This window comes from Eubalaena glacialis, chromosome 10 (assembly GCF_028564815.1).
Source record: "Eubalaena glacialis isolate mEubGla1 chromosome 10, mEubGla1.1.hap2.+ XY, whole genome shotgun sequence".
Classification (NCBI taxonomy): Eukaryota; Metazoa; Chordata; class Mammalia; order Artiodactyla; family Balaenidae; genus Eubalaena; species Eubalaena glacialis.
In genome coordinates this window covers 102,431,646-102,454,704 of record NC_083725.1, presented here as the reverse complement: position 1 = coordinate 102,454,704, position 23,059 = coordinate 102,431,646, and the positions used below count along the sequence as shown (strand labels likewise).

General features: G+C 36.5%; 1 protein-coding gene across 1 annotated transcript in view; it reads left to right on the top strand.

Annotated features, from left to right (window-relative positions):
- Positions 1–6,770: 6,770 nt before the first annotated feature.
- LRRC4C (leucine rich repeat containing 4C) overlaps positions 6,771–23,059 on the top strand; it is a 188,951-nt gene continuing 172,662 nt past the window's right edge. The window contains exon 1 of the mRNA XM_061203264.1: positions 6,771–6,788. The gene's annotated coding sequence lies outside the window, so the exon portion shown is untranslated. The remainder of the gene's footprint in view (positions 6,789–23,059) is intronic.

Genomic DNA, 23,059 nt, shown 5'->3' with positions numbered 1-23,059 from the left:
ACTATTGAGACGTTGGGTGGATGGATGAAATCTAGAAACCTGGTTCTTAGTTCCTGAACACCTTGTATCTTATTTCCTTCACCTATACACGATGAAATTTGAACTAATTGATTAGTGAGGCCTCTTCCAGCCCCACATTCTGTGAGTCTGTGTAATGATATGATTCACTTTGTTCTGATCAACAAACTCTCTGCTTCGTTCTTCTCTTCACAACCACCCACTACAGTGCTTCTTCACATCCGATGCCTCTGCACCTGCAGGCAGCCCCACCTAGCTCACTTCTCTGTACTCACATGCATACAAAGTAAGCATCCTGATATGCACACATTTCTTTGAAACATGCTAAATACCAGGCAGAAAACTCAGGCTAGAAGATGGAAAAAGCAGCATTTTGTTCCCCTGAACACAGAAATGAAATACAAAAACCATAGTCCTGGAGAGAAATCAGACAAGACCTTCATATATCAAAAGAAAAATATCAACCAATGCATTCAGAGGCTCAGATAATAAAGGACTGAGAGAACCTATTGAAATTGAATATTTACTGGCCTAGGTGTAGCCAACAAGCTCTGTAGGGCCAGGGTATATAGCATAGTAAGGACTATAGGCTCTGGGATCACACAAACCTGCTAACTTCACCACTTATTATCTCTTTTTGGGGAGTTGACTCATGCCTCAGTTTCTTCACCTATAAAACGAGAATCATAATTCAAAATTTTAATAGGGTAGTTATAAGGCTTAATCTGTAAAATAATGTAGAGAGTTTATTCCAGCACCGGATATGTAATACAGGCTTAAATTAATCTCCATTACTTACTAACAACAACAAAAAATGTTCATGGGTTAGTTTTAAAATTATCTTTGTAAACAGTACTTGTAGTTATCACTCAATTCTCAATTTTAGGAATTGTTATTGTTTTTGCAGGTCAATGATATATGAAATAACAATTAGATATGAATACTTCACCCAGAAATATTTTTCCCTTGGAAGATATCTGACAGGGAGAAAAAGTCATGATATAATGTCAAATTCTGTAAGCTATCTTACAAATAGCCTCTAGTTCTCCAGTTTCTATAGAATTCCAACGTCTTCCTCTCAACATTAGCGTAGCAGGAAGATAGACAGCTGAGCCACTGGCCCCAAATGGTTATGAATCCTGTGAATTAAAAATCCAATTTTACTAAAGTCCATGAGATACATAGTTGATTTATTCAATAGAAAAACCTGAAATTGATTACAGTCAATCTAGTATCATTTACCTACAAGTAACTAATTGCCCAGCAGAGATAGAAGCCAGTAACTGAGTACCTAGAATAAATTTACAAAAATTCAAGATTTATCTAAACATGAGGATTTTGCTACCATAAATTCCTCCTGACAATTCTACCTATATCACACCACATCCTCAGAAGGAAAATTATCACAGAATTTGAAAGATGGAAGGGGACTTGGAGGAAATTCTGCACAAAGCTCTTAATTTTATATGTGGAGAGATTAAGACTCAGAGAAGTTTAGATACTTGTCCAAAATTGCCTACCTAATTATGGTAGGGTTACGAATTGAATCTAGTTCTGATTCTTAGTCCAATGCCCGTATTTACTTATTTTCTTTATTGCTATATCAAACTGAGAAGTCTGTTAATTACAGTGTATGTTTTCTAGTTTTTTTAATGTCCATTTGGCTATTAGGGTTAGAATAAACTGATAATTATCTCTATTGTTTTCAACTTATGACAGAGGGATGAGGTAAAAGTAAGAAATCTCCCAAGCTTCTCCAATGAAGTGTGTATGACACATGACACACTTCAGTAATACAGTGCACTGACCACTGACAAAGGAAAGAAAGATAAGGAAATTTAGAAATGGGTAAACTAAAGTAAATATCTGTATCTTTATCTTTACATCTATGTCAATGTTGATATCTATGTCTGTCTATCTATCTGTATTAGAAAAAAGAATGACTAAATTCTGTTGGGGGAGCGTGACAGGCTGGAATATCTAACACTAAATTTGTTCTCAATTGTATAGTATGATTTAAAAATATGATATTTGTGTTGTCTTCCTCCAGGTATAAAAGAAACATTATCTACAGAAATCCAGAACACTTCTCTAACCTCTTTGGATTTTCTCGGGAAGATCAGGACCTGTTGAGAAATTTTGATAAGGTAAGTAAGTTCCAAGTACCACTAACCTGTTTTCTTGTGGCTTCCATTCTAACTTACAAAGTTCAGAACAAAAGTGATGTTCTATAAATCAAAAGAGTAAAAATGGAAAGCCAGATTCCACTTTTTATAAATGATGCAGTTAATATCTGAAAATGTTGTTTCAGCATGTAAGCTTCCTAACATTTAACTCCAGCACTAGATAGATTTACCCATCCAGTCCCAGGAAGTGCTAGGCAACTGCAGGCTCTCTCGACATGGCAGGCTGCCGCATAAAATTTCCAGTGTGGATAGCAGGTGTGAATTCTTCTTCCTGTAAATACCCAGCCCTAAAGCTGAAAGTGAAGAGAATGGGTTAAACTATAACTGACAAAGTCTTGCTCCCCAGTTCACCAATCACATAAGCAACTCTAATGACCAAGGAAAGGAGAAAGTAAGGCAAGTACAGAGAAGCCAGAATAGCTAATATAATGGAATTTTTTTCAAATGGAGAAATAAAATAGAAATAGGGAATAAGTATTCTTCCCAAATACCATTGAAGAATAGGAGAGTCCTGCCAAGAAGAGGAAGGGCTCTTTACAGTTTGCATGAGGATTTTGTTAACCTGGTAGCACACTAAGAGAACCCCTCCTGAGTGATGGAGGCAGCCACAGCACTGTGATTTCTCCTGCTTAAAGAAGCAAGCCAGATTCTAAGCAGAATTTTTGCCAACTGCCTGTTAGACATCATGTATTATTAGAATCACAATGGGCATGTTGTCTGTATTGTCACAGAGCATATGGCTATATGATAGACTGCTGGCATTTGTGGTTTTTACTGTTTTTAAAAAGCCCATTACATATAGTAATTTTTAATTTTTCAGGCATACTATTAAATTATTCTGTAAAGAGGGTGTGGAGGGAACAGTTTATCCAGGTAAGTGAGCTTAGCTGACTTTTCAGTGGACTTGTCTCAATGGGAATTATAATTGTAATTTAATATATCATCTGTGTCTCCTGGATTTATTTGTTGGTAAACATAAAACCAAGGAAAGGGAACTTATTGAAAGTATAGAAAAACAATCATAAGCTTGAAGAAAAGTAAAATAATAGACTTGGTATAGGACTATGAACCAAGCCAAGCATCTGTAGAAGGTCTTGGTAGCAGCAACCACTTAATATTTTCAACTGGTTGGTGCCTCTAGAATGAATGAACCATGTTCCTTTCATATTGATATTTCTTCATCTGAGATTCAAGATCATGCAAGAAAAAGTTTTATTTTGGCCATACAATTTGGTCAGCTTTTGGTGATTTGCCCTCCCCTTGGTTATACTGGAGTAGCAAAAGAAAACATACAATGGATTGGAAAGTTTTATCTTCTGTGATGTAACAGTAGTCATCTGGATTTGCCACTCCACCACGAATACATATCATGGAGAATAATTAATCATCAAAAATGAGATAGGGCTAGCATCAGGATGAAGGAGTCTATATTTAATATTATTTAATCCACAGCACCTTGTAGCATAAAGGGTGTATCACCTATTAACATGGGTGATCTACAAAAATGTATGTACTACAGTGACATTTAGAAAGTTAATTATTGGCAAATGTCTCTTGGGTATATCCTTAAAGAATGTCAAGGGACTACTAGATTGATCAACCTTTTAATTTTGACACTCAAAAGTTGTATTTCTGCAAGGTTTATGTAAGCTTGAAAGTATGAAATCAACTAGTCCCCCAAAATGAAAAATCTTTTGCTGAAAGAGAGAAGAGGACCAGTAAGGATATAAAAAGACTGGAAATTCACTGGGGGAGCCAAACCTAAAAATCTTTCATAAAGCAAAAACCTTAAAGAGGGGAGGGATAAAGTGGTTCTAGGTTAGTAGGGCTTCCTGCTCCAGAAAGAAACAAATGCAAATCCTAATTTAGAACCCTAATTTAAGACCTCAGGATTCCTCCAGATGAAGTTCAACCAAAGATGTGCTCACTGTTGATATTTAGTAAAAATAAATAAATATGTTGAAAAAAGTGATTGAATGAATAATTAGATTAATTTTAAATATATTAGACAATTTTCCAAAATATACATGTTTAACCATCTGTTTTTAAATGAGTCCATATCAGTTATCTCCCCTTTTTCCATATCCTCAAAGCCTTTATAACATTATTCTTTTAGCATAGCATTAGGAAACCAAAATGAAAAAACATAAAACAAAAAAAAAACACAGGTAACTTAAGAGAAAGCTATTATCCATCCCTGAGAGATCCATCCTAAAGAATTTATCTCAGAAATTCAAGGCTATCTGGTTCCTGTGCACCAATAAATCACAGCATAATAAAATCAAATCATAGTGGGAGCATTCTAATTTTAATTTTGTCTTGAGATTTATGAAGTATCTAATCATATTTTGAATCAGTTAGTAAAATGAATGGATAGCAGGTTCTGTAGGAATGTTTGGATATTCAGGGAAATTTTCCAAGAACCTTCTGCAAAAACATATTAAAATCTTAGGGGAGGTCAGAGAATACAACCATTCCTTTGATTAACTATCACAGCTCTTCCCTATCTATTGTGTATAAACTCTGGCATGCAGATTTTTGTCCCATTTGGAAATGTTATCCTAATAGGAATTGGCCTACCAGCACTTATTTCTGACTTCTCCTTGCTAATAGAAGGACTGAGAATTATTGTCTTCTGGAAGGTGGTTAAATGAACAGTGCAACAGATTGGAACAAGTAAAGTTCCAAATAGCCTTGTCAGGTTTGTGATTCATATACAAAAAGTAGACATCTACATGGGTAAATTTCAGTGGCTGTTCCTTGATGATTGACATTTTTATTTAGGAACAAATAGAGTTCCACTTATTCCTGGAAACCTATCTATTAATTAGATCCCCAATGTCTAAAATGAGATATGTAATTTCAAGTGAAACAATATTATTGCCCCAGTCCAAAGAGAACTAAAAGGATATTTGCTATTATCACATCCATGGGAATTTTTTGATAAAAAATACATAGCTTTTTCCAGTTTGGGTTGTCTCTGAAATGTGGCAGTATTGGTAGTGGCTGAAATAGTTATTAGAGCTGATTCATAGAGTTCATGGTAATAGAAAAAGCATGCCCACATTCCCATGACTCAGGCCCTTGTTAACAAATCTTTACACCATAAATCTGATGTAGCCCTATTCAGGGAGATCTCAACCCCTATGGGATACCTCCTTCTAGATCTTTACATTAAAAACTGAATTAAAACACTCAGTAGTGAAAAGAGTATAGAGAAATAGTGTTTTTATAAATGGATGTTGAGAGTGTAACTTGATAAAACTTTCTGGAGACTAACATGGCATGTTATCAAAAGCCTTTAAAATGTGCCTGCCTCTGACCTAACGTTTTCTTTTCTAAGATTTATCTTAAAGAAATCAGTAAACAAATGGATATAGATATATGTACATGCATAATTGCAATATATTAGAAACAACCTAAATACCTGAAAACAAAAGATTTCTTATAATATGGCCTGTTGACATAATAAACCACTATACAGTCATTAGTAATGAAGCTGCTGCTCTGAATATATAGACATGAGAATATGTTCACAATACATTATTAATTTAAAAAATCTGATTACAGTAATTTATGCAAATATGATATCAATAATTATATGTTACATATATATTATGTATTTTATACGTATAGAAAAATATCTGAATAATAAGGTTATGGCATATTCTTTTTGTATATTCTTTTTTTAATAGAAATACATAGGCATGCAAGTATATAAATTGAGAGAAAAAAATAAATTGCAAACTAAGGGAAAAGTTCTTCAAAGGGTAAGAGAAGACCCTCTACCTCCATGAAAAGATAAATACACATACTACCTCTTTATAATCCATATTGTTTTCACTCCAGAAGGAGGCCTTGAAAGGAGGTGAATCTGTGGACCTATCATGTTTTCCTGGGAATGGGGCTGAGCTGTGACTCCAATTGTCCTAGTTTATAAGTGATGACATCTCTTGCCTGTTGCTGTAAGTCATAGAATTGAGGGGCTATGGCCACTAGCAATAGGGTAAAAAGCATGGGGGAGGGGAACTTCAAACAAAACCAGTTGGTCATTTACAAATAGGACTAAAGAACAAGAATGTGAGATCTCATTCCCAGGGCTAGGGATTGAAAAGAGACATTGAGGATGATTGAAAGGGGAAGGCAATAATATATGCGCTGCTCAGTAACAGGGTAAAGCCAAGATTACTTCTGGTGTGGTACATATTTGGTTCTCAGTGAAAAGAGTACCTGAGTGGCAGTGATGAAAATGACAGATTCACAATCCTGAAAGCCTGTAAAGTTCAAAAGAAAGGGTGCCTGCTCAGGAAGATGCCAACGTGTTGCTTGGGAGAACTTGAGCTCTTGTATAACCACTATCAAAACTTTGGAAGCAACTAGATTCTCAAGTAAATGCCCTTCAAGCTAAGCCCCCTTTTCTTTCATCCAAATTGCTGACACTGCCCCTTCTAGAATATTGGAATGTCCACTAAAAAAAATGAACAATCTAAAAGTTGAGAATTATGTTTTTATTCCAGGAACTTACTGAGGGCTATAGCCCAGGAATCAGCCTCTCCGATAGCTCTGAGGAACTCTTCCAAAGAGGTAAGGGAGAAGCCAGGATATATAGGAGATTTTGCTGAAAAAACAAAACCAAAAAACATGTAGTTGGTCATCCAGAGATTACTGCTAATCACAAAAAGCAGACATTTCAAGTTAATAATTTTAGTGTTTTTATATGTATAGGAAGATCCAAGAGTCTGGGCTCATCAAAATTATTCCTTTCATATGCATTTTAACTATCTAGGGCCAGTATTCTGTTTTTCTCCATCCTGAATTCCCCTCAGGGTTCACCACTGGGGGAAGTTGCAGTGGCTGATGGCTTGATGGAGGGCAACATTCATTGTTTACTGAAATGACAGGCAACATTTTTTGTCAATGAGAACCACCACCATACCGCATTCATGGAGTAGTTAGTAACCCTGAGGTAAAGAAAGTGTCCTTTGCACTTATGGCTAAGACGGGAGCAGCCCAGTAGATCCAAGTTCCCTGGAAATCGCTTTCCACTTAGCATTCTTGGATGGATCTGTGTTGGTGCCATGAAAGGTTAGGAATTTCTCTGTTAAGAGATTTTGAATGGTAACCTCTTATCTTATCATTACTATTGTCATAAAAATAATGGCTGGTAGCAGTAATGGAGGAAGGACTTCCTATGCATATTACTGGAACTAAGCCTCTTCACAGGAATCATCTCAATGAATCCTCAAGCACCCTTTCAACCTTCATGTCAAAGATAAAGACACTGAGGGGAAGAGAAGTAACTGTTCAAGGTCATTCAAATAGAAAGGAGGTGGATGTGGGATTAAAATCTAGGCAGTATGATTCAAATCTTCTTAAACTCTGGCAGCTCTTCTGACTCTGTAGAACAGAACACATTATAATGTTTATTTCTGATGACAGTTGTTTGAAGTAACAGTAATCATTAACAAAGTCTGACATCAGATATAACAAAACAGGAGACCCACAGGACTCTGACTTTGGATTTTTCAGATATTCTTTTTTTTTTTTTTAATAACAAAAGAGGGGAATTGGTGGCTTAGAACCACATGACTCATCTTTAGTTTTCTTCGTTTGCCCTAACCTAGGGAATACATCTATGATAAATAACAAGATATGAAAGACTTCCATAGCTTTAAAGGAAAGTTGTCCAAAGCATATAGCATCGTATGATAGTATCATACTTGAAGGGGGAAAAGCACGCTCTAAGGATAGAGTATTTGGTTAAGTGGTAACCATTTGGAAAACAGAAGTGAAATGAAAATTACCTGCTAAGTCTCAGCTGTTCCACAGCACATTTCAGCTAAAAATGCTTAAAAATAAAATACCTGAGAAGGCAAACTATTTGCAGTTACATTTGTATGTGATCTTATTTTCTCTGTGTGCAAGACAGCCTTCAAGGCTGTCACTGTCATGATGGAGCATTCACTCACTCATTCAGTAAATGTTTATTGAACGTGTATATCATGCTGTGGAGCTAGGCACTGGGATGACCCAGGTGATTTTATATTCTCTTTTGTGGAGTGAAGCAAGGACAGAACCGAGGAGCTTAATATCTTAATAGTATATGGTAGAGATGAGAAGAACAGATGCACATTAACATAAAGATATATGCGCTTGCCCACATATATGCATATGCTTTCTTGCCACACTGCAGGAGAGAAATATCAATCACACTGAAGATATTAACAGAATGTCTGGGTGGCTTCCGCCTCAGTTGTGGAAGATTTCATGGATAAGCTGAGTTTTGAAAAGTTTTGGAATAAATGACAGCGTAAAGTATGGTGGCACAGAATACGGAGACATATTCTGTTTTGGCAGAGATAGTGACACAGAGGATCTGAAGAATCCTCAATGTCTTCAAGGAGTGTAATTTGAATTAGGAGATAGCTCAGGTGAACTGGTTAGTGGAGGTTGAAATATCAGAATTGACGTGTATGTTTTTTGGAATATTTTTAAGTGGAGTCTAAAGAAAAGGCAAAACAAGACACCCTCTCCATATCCTTTCTTTAGAATCTAAAGCCTTTGCATGTGAGATGATACGTAATTATTACCCTTAATTCTAGCAAAGAAAAAAAAAAAAAAGTAAACTGAAATCCTTTTCAAAGGCTTTGGCTTTAAATCAAACTGGGATGAAGCCCCAGCTTTGCAAATTACTTTTTAAACTTAAAAAAGTTACTTGCTTCTCTTGCCTTCAGCTCCTCTATACAGAAGGGTTATTGGGAGTCAATGAATGTAAAGAAATTAGCATACTGTCAGACACATAATACATGCTCATTAAACTTAAGCTAGGTTATTATCAATAATACCTCTTTACCGTTTCATTAAAATATAGCACACACTGATTGATGCACAATAATATGCAATTTGGTTTTTGCTTTAAAAATAGGTTTATTGAGATATCACGATATCCTGCAAATTGTGGCAAGCAATGTGGTACAATATGAATAGAATAGAGTCCTACTACAAGGACATTGGTGTCTATCGGAACATTTTTAACTAACCGCAATGACTAGTTGGGGGTGGTGATTTGTTCTTTACTTATCTATCAATTCCTAAGAAATTCAGGGCTCTCTAAAGCATTTTTTGGTTATCAGAAAACAATTTCAAAATGCCTCTAGAACGCTGTACTGTTGAAACATTTTTGTACTTTAAAAAATATGTTCTGGTTAATAAAATACTTTTTACCTTTATAAGATATGATGCTCACAAGGGGCCTGGGAGATAAGCCCAGGGCTGGAGGGGGTGAATGGAGGGGTGGGAAGATGACTGGAGGAAACTGACATTTCAAGGATTGAAATGACTTGACAGAACCAAGGAGTAAGAAAGCAGGAATTTCTTCTTTATGTTGCCTCTGCATAGAATGAATGAGTCACCTGTTATTCCTTGGACTCCAGGCTGTGCCAGCCCTGAGGAAGTGAGTGAGTCTCTGGCATGTGTTTGTGAAATGTTCAGTTTTCTTCTTTAACCACTCTTTCTTTTCTCTAGTCAAATATAATTCCCTGCTGCTCCTGGGCTTCTGGACAGCTACTAAGATCACACCTCTGCTCCTTCCTTTTCCTTCCCCTTTGGTCAAAAACACTTTATTCTGCAATAATAATAACTGGAATAAAATGTGTTATAGCCACACAATGGAAAATTATTTGGCAATCAAAAGGAATGAAATTCTGGTATATCCTATGACATGGATGAAACTTGAAAACACTATGTTGAATGAAAGAAACCAGACACAAAAGATGACATATGGTATGATTCCATTTATATGAAATGTTGAATATGAATATGATATAGATATAGTTCAATATCAATTTGAATACAGATTAAGCAAATCTGTAGAAATAGAAAGCCGATTAGTGGTTGCCAAAGGCAGGTGAGAAGGATGGGGAATGACCACTAATGGGTAGGGAGGTTCTTTTTGAGATGACCAAATGTTCTAAAATGAGACTGTAGTATGGTTGCACCACTGTAAATATACTAAAAATCATGAATTGTCCATTTAAATGAGTGAATTGCATGGTATATGGATTATACCTCAATACAACTGTTAAAAAATAATAATAACAGGAATGGCCAAAATTATTGTAACCATGTCATGTTTGCATGGGATAAATATTTTGCATATATTAAGTTTGCATATCTATTTAACCCTCAGAACAACCCTCTGAAGCTGGTACTATTTTTATTTCCATTTTCTAATATGAACAAACTGAGAAAAATTAATCATCCAAGGTCACACAGCTAGTAAATGGCAAAGTTAAGATTTGAACTTGGGAAGTCTGGCTTCAGAACTCTGCTCTTAACTACCTTGAAATACCTTCACATGCAATTGACAGTCTTCCTCTATCTTTATATTCTCTATGATCCGGCCACGTGGGAGTACTTACTGTGCCCAGATCTCCCCCGTGCCCTTCCTTGCAATTATTCATATGCTTTCTCCCTTCCCATTCATTTTTTCTCCACAACTTTGAGGTATAACTCATATATAATATATTGGACATATTTGAAGTGTACAATATCATAAGTTTGGATATATATATAAACACTGCCAAACAGTCTCCACAGACTCTTGATCTTGGTCTCCACAATCAAGATAATCAAGATAATCAACTTATCTATCACCCCCAAAAGTTTTCTCATGATCCCATGTCTTCCTTCTATTCTGAACCTCCTCCCCCAACTCATTCCCAAGCTACTCTTGATCTTTTTCTGTCATTACAGATTCACTTTTGTTTGCTGGAGTTTTATGTAAAAGGAATCATATAGTATATAATTCTTTTCATCCAGATTCTTTTCATAATTATTCTCCTATTTATTCATGCCATTTCATTTCTCAAAAGTGTAGTGGTCCTTATTGCTGAGTAATATTCCATTATATATGTATACTGCAGTTGGCTTATTCATTCAGGTTTTGATGTACATTTGGATTGTTTCCAGCTTTTAGCTATTGCAATTAAAGATGCTATGAACGTTGGTACACAGATCTTTGTATGGACATATGCTTTCATTTCCTTTGCATAAATACTGAGTAGAATGGCTGTATCATATAGTAAACCAAACTCTTCTAATATTTTACATTCCTACCAGCAATGACTGACAGTTCTAGACCCTCCACTTCCCTGCCAACACTTTTTGATCTTAGTCATTCTAATAGGTATATAGTGTTATCGTATTCCATGGTGGTTTTAACTTGCATTTCCCTAGCCACTAATGATGTTGAGCATCTTTTAATGTGCTTATTTGCATCATTCTTGTTAGAGTTGTCTGTTTTCTTATTAGGTTTTGTGAGTTCTTTATGTATTCTGGTTATGTCTTTTGTGAGATATATGGGTTGGAAATATTTTCTTCCAGTCTGTAGCTTATCTTTCCTTTCTCTTAAAAATGTCTTTTCAAGAGCTGAAGCTTTTAACTTTGGTGAAGTCCTATTTATTATTTTTTTCTTTTATGGATCATGTGTATTATATTAAAATATTTTTGCCAAAATCAAGATCATGAAGATTTTTCTCCTATGTTTTCTTCTGCAAGCTTTATAATTTCACACTTCACAGTTAGGGCTATGAACCATTTTGAGTTAATTTTCACATGTGGCATGAGGTATGGACCAAAGTTCACAGTTTTGCATATGGATATCTAATTGTTGCAGTACTTCCTGCTTAATGACTATCCTTTCTCCATTGAACTATCTTTGTACCTTTATCAAAACATTCCTCCTTATTTTTGCCTGTCAAAATCAAACTTATCCTTCAAGGTTAAGTTTCGATGCCTCACTCTCTAGAAAACCACCCCAAAGTCTCCTACTTACTACGCTTTGCATTCATTCATAGTCGAGTTAAAAAAAATTCATATATTAATAGTGATTATCTCCAGTTGTGGGGTTTGGGATGATTCGTTATTTTGGCTAAGCACTTTGTCAGTACTATCTGAATTTTCTACCATTAGCATTTATATTTCATAGAGAAATGTAACTTGATTTTATATATTTATAGTATATTCCTTGTGACACACTTTTAAGTCATTTTTTTTTCCATTTTGAGCAAATAAAATCCAATCTACCTGATATATATAATATATATACATATATATGTATATATATGTGTGTGTATATATATATACACATACACACATACATTCTATTTGCTCGTGTAACCAAAACATTCTCAGAACAGAGTAGCTTTAGGCATGGATAGATCTAGATACTCAATAACTAGTATGTGCAGTCTGTCACTGCTAATCTCATAGCTCTGTTCTCATCACTGCTGGCATTTGTCTCAGGCAGCCTCTCCTATGTGGTGGCAAAGAATTCCCCAAAAAACTATAGGTTTACATTACTTTGGCAGCCTCAGTGGATCAAGTTCCTTCCTTATTGTCCTTGTAAAACATTTTGTGGTTGGCATGCCTTGCATCACCTGCCTTCTCACAACCAGTTCTGCTGATAGGTTGGCCAAGTTATTTGTTGCCACATGACTATATTAGGTGGTCAACCCTATCTGAGTGTCTGAACATTAAGTGCTAGAAAGAAAACTGAGAAGCTATATCAAAAGAATAACTAAAACTTGGTAAAATGGCTAAAATAACCAATGCCTACTACTTTACCTTTTTATATCACCCAAACAATCTGGTTACATAGATATTGCCCAAATTTTAGAAATTTGGAAACTGAGGCGTAAAGAGATAGTAGACTTAATCAAGTTCACTGTCATAGTTTCCTACGGCTGCTATACCAAAGTACCACAAACTTAGTGGCTTAAAACAACACAAATGTATTATGTTTCTGGAGCTCAGAAATCAAAACCCAGCCCCAAGGGGATAAAATTAAGGTGTGAGCAGGGTTGCTTTCCTTTTAGAGTCTCCAAGTGAGTTTGTTTCCTGCCCTTCTCCAGCCTTCAATGGCCTTGACTTGTGGCCCCTTGTTCTTTATTCAAAGACAGCAGCGTGACATCTTCAAATCCATTTCTCTCTAACTCTGACCCTCCTTACTTACTCGTATTGGAGCCCTCCTGGATAGTCCAGGATAATCTCCTCATCTCAAAATCCTTGACTCAGTTATACCAGTGAGGTCGCATTTGCTACATAAGGCAACATATCCACAGGTTCTGGGGATTAGGATGTAGAAATCCTTGGCGGGGTGTGGGGGGGGGGGGGGGTGGGGGGGGTGCATTATTCAACCTAACATAGTCACAGTGCTGTTAAGTGGTGATGTTGAGAGGTGATGTTGAATTCATGTTTTCCAAATTGAAGATCAGTGTCTTTTCTACTTTATCACAGATGTATCACATAACAGTGGCTGTGTATAAGCTTGTCTAGGTTTCAAATTCCTAGAGAGCAAGGAATTTCACCTACCATAACAAACTCTGTGTGTGTTTGTGTGTGTGTGTGCACCTGTGGTGGACAGGGGGAGGGGGTGCTTTTTTCTAAGACAACAGGTAGAGGCAGAAAAAAAAGTTCCATTTCACTTTCCACCTTGCATCATTCCACAGTGGCAGTTGCCTCCTTGGCCCTCCCTCTTGATTAATAAAGCAATAGTGTAGGTTTGTCTGTACCTCCTTTATTTGATAAATTCTGTTTCTAGCAAAAGAATACGGATTCCATCAGTAGGCAAATCACTTAATAGTTTTCAAATGACGACTATAATTCTTTCTCAACTGTCCCTACTTGTGCAAAGAGAAGCAGAGAACCAAGGTGGTTGCGTGAGTAATTTAAACAATAAAACTCTATTGGCTGAATTATCTGATTATTTCAACAAGCATCTGGATACAATTTTAAGTTTTTCTTCTCTAACGTTTTTTAGTTTACTTGAACATTTGGAGGCGTTGCCTTATAATAAATTATTTATTTCTTCTGTGCTCTAAATTCAATTTAACAAACATTTAATGAGCAACTAATATATGACAGAAATCGTGCTCACTTCTATTGTGGTTAAAAAGGCAAAAAACAAAGAATCTCATTCTCATGGAATTTTCAGTTCCAACAGGAGAATGATACAATTATACCAATGACTATAAAATTTGGCAGAATGATTGAGGTAGAAAAATAATGGTAAAAATGTTTAGAGGGAGAAATATAATTCAGTTGGGAAAAATTAGGTGAAATTTCTGGTAGAAGTATTCTGGAGCATGGTTAAGAGTTTGCAAGGCAGAAGTAGCATAAAAGAGTGTCGTCAGCGGAAAGAACCACAAAACAAGGAGGCAGGAAAACCTAGGACTAATCTTGGGAACCACAGGTCCTCTGGTTAAGGTGGGACATGGGGAACGTACAAGGAGTTCCCAAGAACTAAGTGACTGAAAGGGACCGTTTATGTCCAGCATCTAAAAGTATCTAATTTATTCATCCCAGCACCCTAGTAGTTTTCAATATGTTTGTATTGAGAAGATGTTTAGGCAATGTCTAGAGACACTTCCATTTCCAAAATGGGGGTGGGAGGGGGTGTGGGGGGAAGGGAGAAGACAGGGTGATACTGCCATCTAGTGGATAGAGGCCAGGGATGCTGCTAAACATCCTACAAGGCATAGAGCGTCACCCCCAAAAACAAAGAATTATCTGGCCCCAAATGCCAAACTGCGCCACAGATAATAAACGCTGCAGTTACCTTATGAGGCTGTATTATTATTTCCTTATCTGACAAACTGAAGTATTTTGAGATTACGCATCTTGCCTGAGATCATTAAATAGTAAATGGCAGACCAAGATTAGGGTCACAATATAGTGAGGAATGTGGACATAATCAAGAAGCTAATGAGAGTCTCTGAACATGGACATATCAATCATTGGAGCTGTAGTTCAATGACAATGCATGTCCAGTGCTTAGCCCATGCCTGACACATAGTAAGCACTCAATAAATGTTCCCTGCTCCTTTAAATGATAGCTGGGGCTTTCAGTGATGCATCAGCTGTGAGGGGGCTCCATTGGCGGACAGAGAGACTGGGGACTAGAAGATAGTCTGGGACCAGGGCAGAGTGTTCAGAGTCTGAACTGGAGTGAAAGCATGTGGTATGTGCAGGAAGAGACACATGCAAAAAAATGTTACCCATGGGGGAACTGGAGAGCCTGACAAATGAACGAATGTGTGGGTGCGTGTCAGGGGGAGTTTTGAAAGTGACTCTGGTTTTGAACATGAGAAACTAATTTTCGCCTCACCACCATGAAGGGAAGAGCTACCATGCTAGGAATGATTATACTCACTTAAATCAGACAAACTGAGACACAGAAAGGTAAAGCAATTAGCTCAAGGTCAACCACATTTGAAGCTTTCTTTAGAAATATACAGAGAAGAAAAGCTTCACCTTTTTAAAGATACAATAACTAAATCTTCATAGGAGCGATAAGGACAAAATGACATTTTCTTTAATATGCTTCCAAAAACAGTTTTAACATTCATTTTGCTATGTATTTGTATAGATGAAAGTAACTTTAGCCTCTAGCCAGACATTCTGGCTGAATGAAATATGTAGAGATACCAAGGAAGAGTTCCCCAGAGAGCATGGAGTGAGGTTCTGTATTTTTTTGTCACATGTGCTGGATTATTATGGGAGAGCCAAAAAAAAAAAAAAAAAGAAACCCTTGGCTGGCTAGGTAACAACATGTGGGAGAGAGGAGAGAACTCACAGTAACTGAGAGCTTGGTAAAATATACATATTAACAATAGCAAATATCACTAATACTTAATGAGTGCTCATGAGATGCCAGTACTGCGCTAACTATTCCTCATGCATTATTTCACTTTAATCCTCATAAATGTATGAAATAGGTGGGACCAGTGATAGATGAGGTCTCCTGGACTTCAAGAGGTTAGTGACTTACCCAAGATCACACAGCTAGGAAGTAGTGGAGCCAGTATTCAAACCTCAGCTGTTGGACTCAAGTGCCCAAGCTTTTACCCACTATTATATATATGGCTAGAAGTTAGGAACATACATTCTTCCCTTTTTTTGTATTTGACAGAATATATATAAGACTGTGCATAGCTGTCATTTAAGCCCTACCTAAGGGCAACCAAAAGAATAGTTGTTCAAGGGACAACTGACCTCCCTCTCAAATCCCCACCTTTACTCCTTATCAATGCTCTGCAGTTGGCTTCCAAATCTCACTTTTTACCATCTTAGCTCTTCTTTAAAAAATTTGGATCCCGTATCTTCCCTGTGAATTCCATGAAGAGAGGATACAGCCATGAACAAGAAAGGCAGTGCCCCTACTCCCATGGACAACCCATTTCAGCAGACGAAGACAACTCCACAAATGGAGACAATCAGATAAGCGTTCTGCCCAAAATTAAAACATGGGGATGTGATAGACATTGGGCGGCTACCTCAGCTGCCTGGGAGAGATGGTCTCTCTCAGAAGATCAAAAAGATCAGTGCCTGCAAAGAACAGAGAGAAAATGTTCTAGGCGGAGGGAACAACTAGTGCCAAGACCCTATTGTCCACACAGAAAGAAGCTAAGGTGTGGGAGCAATGAAGGAAGATAAGGTTGAAGAAAGGCTGAGACGGGGTTGAAGCTAGGAAAAGTAATATTTTCTAAGCCAATATAAGGAATTTTAATTTTATTCCTCATACAATGAGATACCTTTTGAGCAGATCTCATCATCTTTTACCAGGGACAACCGTCCAAAAGTTTAGCTTTTGGGGTCAAGAAGAAGTTAAAGATACCAAGAAAAACTAATTTTACCTTGACTTTATCAGTTAATATTTCATATGAATGAGAGAGCAAGAGAGCCCCAAACTCTTTCAGCACCTTAATTTATACCTGAAAGGTGTGTTTTTGACACTTCAATCAATCAGTGGGTGCCATCAATCTGCATATTGTGTTACAAGAAACTGCCTTTCTTCTCGATTTTTCCTTTCCTTTTGTTCTCAGGAAATTAATTCATGTCATTTCCATTTGAAATCCTGTGGCATTTGACTGCACAGGCACTTAGAGGCACCCTTCTATGACTTGAAGCTTAGATTAATGGCATTGCTTGTCAGCAGCACATCAAGGAAAAAAGAGTCTGGACTGCCAGGCCCCCCGGGCCGCTGAAGTTACATACGGAAGATGGTTTGACACAGGTCTGTAGGTCTGTATGTGGTGGGCGCCAAAATAGTCGACTGTGGTGAGTGATACTAGCAATTTGGTTCTTAACATTTTTCCCATGCCGTCTTTTGCTGTGAAAGGAACGTTCGAGCAAGGATTTGTAAGATGTCATCAATTTCACTTTAGAATTTGGCTTTCTAAAAAAGGCTGGAAACTTAGGGAGCATTTTCTGCAGTACTAGTCTGAGACAACTGATTTGTTTTATGAAAGGTTGAATATCGTCAATCACACCGTTCTGTGGATCTACATGAAAGCGCTTCTCCAGGCAGACGTATTCTGATTCTGATAAAAGCATAAAATTTAAGAGACCAAAGTGCCCTTAAAGGTCATCAGTCTAGCAAGTCCCAGACTTCAACACCTTTCACGTCATTAAAATGAATAAATATACAGTGGCTCAACAAATGTTTCCAACTTTGGATTTTGCCAGATATTTACATTTTAAAATGTTACTAAATAAAAATAAGAAAGGAAATTATAGTTGTAAAAATATAGGACAGAATTCATCACCAACTGAAGATTTTTGCTTGAAATTCAAGTAATTCATAGGATAAACCCAGTTCATTGCCCTTACCCTTCTCATTTTGCTATAGTGAACTAGTGGAAATTTAATCCGGGACAATGTTTGGAAATTACTTATCTAATCTATCCCTGCCTTAAGGACCCAGACACAACTTAGAGCCTACGCTTGAACATCTCCAATGACCATCTTATGAGGCAGCCCTTTCCCAGTTCAGAAAGCTTTATTTTCAGGAAGTGCTTTATTATATTGAATGGGAGTTATGTATAACCTCCAAGTCTAATGTCACACATGTACACACACATACACATGCACATTTGCACAAATAGTAAGCATGCAAATTGGTAAAATTTTGCAGACTTTAACACTTGGCATTTTTTATACCCATCTCCTTCTCTCCCGCCCCAAAGCTGCTGCCTTGTTTGGATCCTCACAACCTCCCTTAGTTTCCTAATTGCTCTCCTGTGTCCAAGTTGTTCCTCTTCTGCAATTTACTTGCATAATGTCCTTTGGAATGTCTTTTGAAATTTCCAGACTTATCATGTTACCCCTTAACTTAATACCCCTCAGTGAAAAATGATGATGATATTTGGACCATCTTCTTCTTCAAAAAAAAGAATCCTTGATTGGGCTGCTCTATGCAAGTTCATTTCTTGGCACTTCATCTCCTTCCCTGACACACTTCCTCCTTAAGCTCCAGCCCCTAAAGTATTTGCCGTTCTCCTAAAGTACAAACAATGAATGTTTGTCAAATTCAAACTCAGGTCTATGTGATTCCAAACTTACTGCTCTGGGCACTATTCCATGTTCTTTCCTTGGATCAAGCATATCCTTTTTCTGAATATACACGAATCCTTTCTAAAAATGTAACCATCTCTGGGAAATAATGAAAAGTTCCTAATACTTTTTCTGTATATACAGAACCTACCAAATTTGGTACTCGATAAAATTTTGTTAAATAAATGAATGGAATGGATTAGGTTGAACTAAATTGTTAATTAGCACCTATATGCACATTTTTTATTAAGGATCTTGCTTACTGCAGAAGAAAAACACACAAGATAATAACATACTTTTGTCACTCTCTAACCCTAGAGGTAAAAGAAACAGAATTGAGAATAGAAGAAAGGAAAATTCAGTGGCCTTTTAAATGTAGCCACTAAAATCAATAAGAACAGTAAAAAAAAATGGAGGCATCATTAATAAAAATTAAAGTAAGAAATTAAATACTAACATAGCATACTATTTTTCAGTATTCTTGACTCATTTTTTTCCAGCTTTATTAAGATATAATTGACACATTACATTGTGTAAGTTTAAGGTGTACAATATGATGATTTCAAAGATGTATATATTGTGAAATGACTACCACAATAAAGTAACACCTCCATCGCTCCACATAATTCCATTTTATTTGTGTGTGTATTGTGAGAACATTTAAAATCTACCCTCTTAGCAACTTTCAAGTAAATGATACATTATTGTTAACTATAGTCACCATACATTAGATCCCTGAAACAGTCATCTTATAACTGGAAGTTTTACCCTTTGACCAACATCTCCTCATTTCTCCTACCCTCAGATCCTGGCAACATCATTCTACTCTGTTTCTATGAGTCTGGCGTTTTTAGATTATACTTATAAGTGAGATCATACAGTGTTTGTCTTTCTCTCTCTGACTTATTTCATTTTGCATAATGCCTTCGAGGTCCATCCATGTTGTCTCAGATTCTCTTTTCTCATGACCAAATAACATTCCATTATATATATATATATATATATATATATTTTTTTTTTTTTTTTTTTTCTTTATGCGTTCATCTGTCAATGGACACTTAGATTGTTTCCACATCTTGGCTATGGTAAGTAACGCTACAATGAACATGAAGGTGCAGGTATCTCTTCAAGATCCTGATTTCTTTCTTCCATATATATACCCAGAAGTGGAATTGATGGATCACATGGTAGTTCTATTTTTCACTTTTTGAGGAACCTTTATACTGTTTTCCATAGTAACTGTACCAATTTACATTCCCACCAACAATGTACAAGGGTTCCCTTTTCTCCCTACACTGGCTAACACTTGTTACTCTTGTCTTTTTGACAATGGCCATTCTAACAGGTGTAATTTGCATTTCCCTGATGATTAGTGATGTTGAACATCTTTTCACACACCTGTTGGCCATATGTATGTCTCCTTTAGAAAAATATCTGTTTAGGTCCTCTGCAGTACGACACAATTGTTATCCTAGTGAAAATATGAACTTCCATAAAAATTCATAAAATTTTAATAAAAATTATTTTCAGGAAGATTGTCAGCTAAAGGTTTCAGTAAAATGTTAAACACTCAATCCATCAAGAGTCCCCCAGTGTTTACTCTGTTCAAAAAGACCACAAGTCCATACACACTTCATGATGTTCACCTGCCACAGGGATATTTGTTTTATATCTCATTTCCCTATAAACTCCCATAATTGTTGATGAGTTTAAAGATCCCCTCCTATTTTGAAAGTTAACTCTGAGCCATATATCTTCTATATATTATAAAAGAGATATATATCTCTTATATATTTCTTCCTGGTGTTTGGAGAATTATCTCATTCAAGCAATAAAGGTGTTTCCATTTTCTGTGTAAATACAATAAATTATTATTTTTTAAATCTGCAACCTCTCCTGGACAGACCTTTACTTCCCTAAAAAGTGCTGTGCATGTTAGAAACCTGGATATTTAAAAATGCAGATTGTCGAACATTATTAGAATCGTGTGCCACTAAATCAGCTGGAGGCCTAGAACCACAGATGTACTCATGCATCTTCAAAGGGAAGAGAAATGAATTTTGAAATCTAGGAACTTCATTTCCTGAAAACACACTAGTAGCATGGTGGGGAAAACAAGGCTATCATTTTTTGAATCTGAACTGCATGATTAATGCTGAAATAAAGTGACAAGCTTTAGGAGTTGTTTAGTATCAAGTGCTGATTTAGCGAAATCAAATGCAGCTGTCTTCCCAAATTACACAACCAGATTCACACCATCTACTAATTCCTGGTGGAATTTTTTTTTTTTAACATCTTTATTGGAGTATAATTGCTTTACAATGGTGTGTTAGTTTCTGCTGTATCAAAAGGGAATCAGCTATACGTATACATATATCCCCATATCCCTTCCATCTTGCGTCTCCCTCCCACCCTCCCTATCCCACCATTCTAGGTGGACAAAAAGCACCGAGCTGATCTCCCTGTGCTCTGTGGCTGCTTCCCACTAGCTCTCTATTTTACATTTGGTAGTGTATATATGTCCATGCCACTCTCTCACTTCGTCCCAACTTACCCTTCCCCCTCCCCATGTCCTCAAGTCCATTTTCTCCATCTGCGTCGTTATTCTTGTCCTGCCCCTAGGTTCTTCATAACCACTTTTTTTTTTTTTTAGATTCCATATATATCTGTTAGCATGCGGTATTTGTTTTTCTCTTTCTGACTTACTTCACTCTGTATGACAGACTCTAGGTCCATCCACCTCACTACAAATAACTCAATTTCGTTTCTTTTCATGGCTGAGTAATATTCCATTGTATATATGTGCCACACCTTCTTTACGCATTCATCTGTCGATGGATGCTTAGGTTGCTTCCATGTCCTGGCTATTGTAAATAGAGCTGCAATGAACATTGTGGTACATAACTCTTTTTGAATTATGGTTTTCTCAGGGTATATGCCCAGGAGTGGGATTGCTGGGTCGTATGGTAGTTCTATTTTTAGTTTTTTAAGGAACCTCCATACTGTTCTCCATAGTGGCTGTATCAATTTACATTCCCACCAACAGTGCAAGAGGGTTCCCTTTTCTCCACACCTCTTCAGCATTTATCATTTGTAGATTTTTTGATGATGTCCATTCTGACCGGTGTGAGATGATACCTCATTGTAGTTTTGATTTGCATTTATCTAATGATTAGTGTTGTTGAGCATCATTTCATGTGTTTCTTGGCAATCTGTATATCTTCTTTGGAAAAATGTCTGTTTAGGTCTTCTGCCCATTTTGGATTGCATTGTTTGTTTTTTTGATACTGAGCTGCATGAGCTGCTTGTATACTTTTGAGATTAATCCTTTATCAATTGCTTTGTTTGCAAATATTTTCTCCCACTCTGAGGGTTGTCTTTTCGTCTTGTTTATGTTTTCCTTTGCTGTGCAAAAGCTTTTAAGTTTCATTAGGTCCCATTTGTTTATTTTTGTTCTTATTTCCATTTCTCTAGGAGGTGGGTCAACAAGGATCTTGCTGTGATTTATGTCAAAAAGTGTTCTGCCTATGTATTCCACTAACAGTTTTATACTCTCTGGCCTTACATTTAGATCTCTAATCCATTTGGAGTTTATTTTTGTGTATGGTGTTAAGGAGTGTTCTCATTTCATTCTTTTATGTGTAGCTGTCCAGTTTTCCCAGCACCACTTATTGAAGAGGCTGTCTTTTCTCCATTGTATATTCTTGCCTCCTTTATCAAAAATAAGGTGAACATAGGTGTGTGGGTTTATCTCTGGGCTTTCTATCCTGTTCCGTTGATCTGTATTTCTGTTTTTTTGCCAGTACCATCCTGTCTTGATCACTGTAGCTTTGTAGTATAGTCTGAAGTCCAGAGCCTGATTCCTCCAGCTCTGTTTTTCTTTCTCAAGATTGCTTTAGCTATTCTGGGTCTTTTGTGTTTCCATACAAATAGTGAAATTTTTGGTGCTAGTTCTGTGAAAAATGCCATTGGTAGTTTGATAGGGATTGCACTGAATCTGTAGATTGCTTTGGGTAATATAGTCATTTTCACAATGTTGATTCTTCCAATCCAAGAACATGGTATATCACTCCATCTGTTTGTATCATCTTTAATTTCTTTCACCAGTGTCTTATAATTTTCTGCATACAGGTGTTTTGTCTCCTTAAGTAGGTTTATACCTAGGTATTTTATTCATTTAGTTGCAATGGTAAATGGGAGTGTTTCCTTAATTTCTCTTTCAGATTTTTCATCATTAGTGTATAGGAATGGAAGAGATTTCTGTGAATTAATTTTGTATCCTGCTACTTTACCACATTCATTGATTAGCTCTAGTAGTTTTCTGGTAGCATATTTAGGATTCTCTATGTATAGTATCATGTCATCTGTAAACAGTGACGGCTTTACTTCTTCTTTTCCTATTTGGATTCCTTTTATTTCTTTTTCTTCTCTCATTGCTGTGGCTAAAACTTCCAAAACTA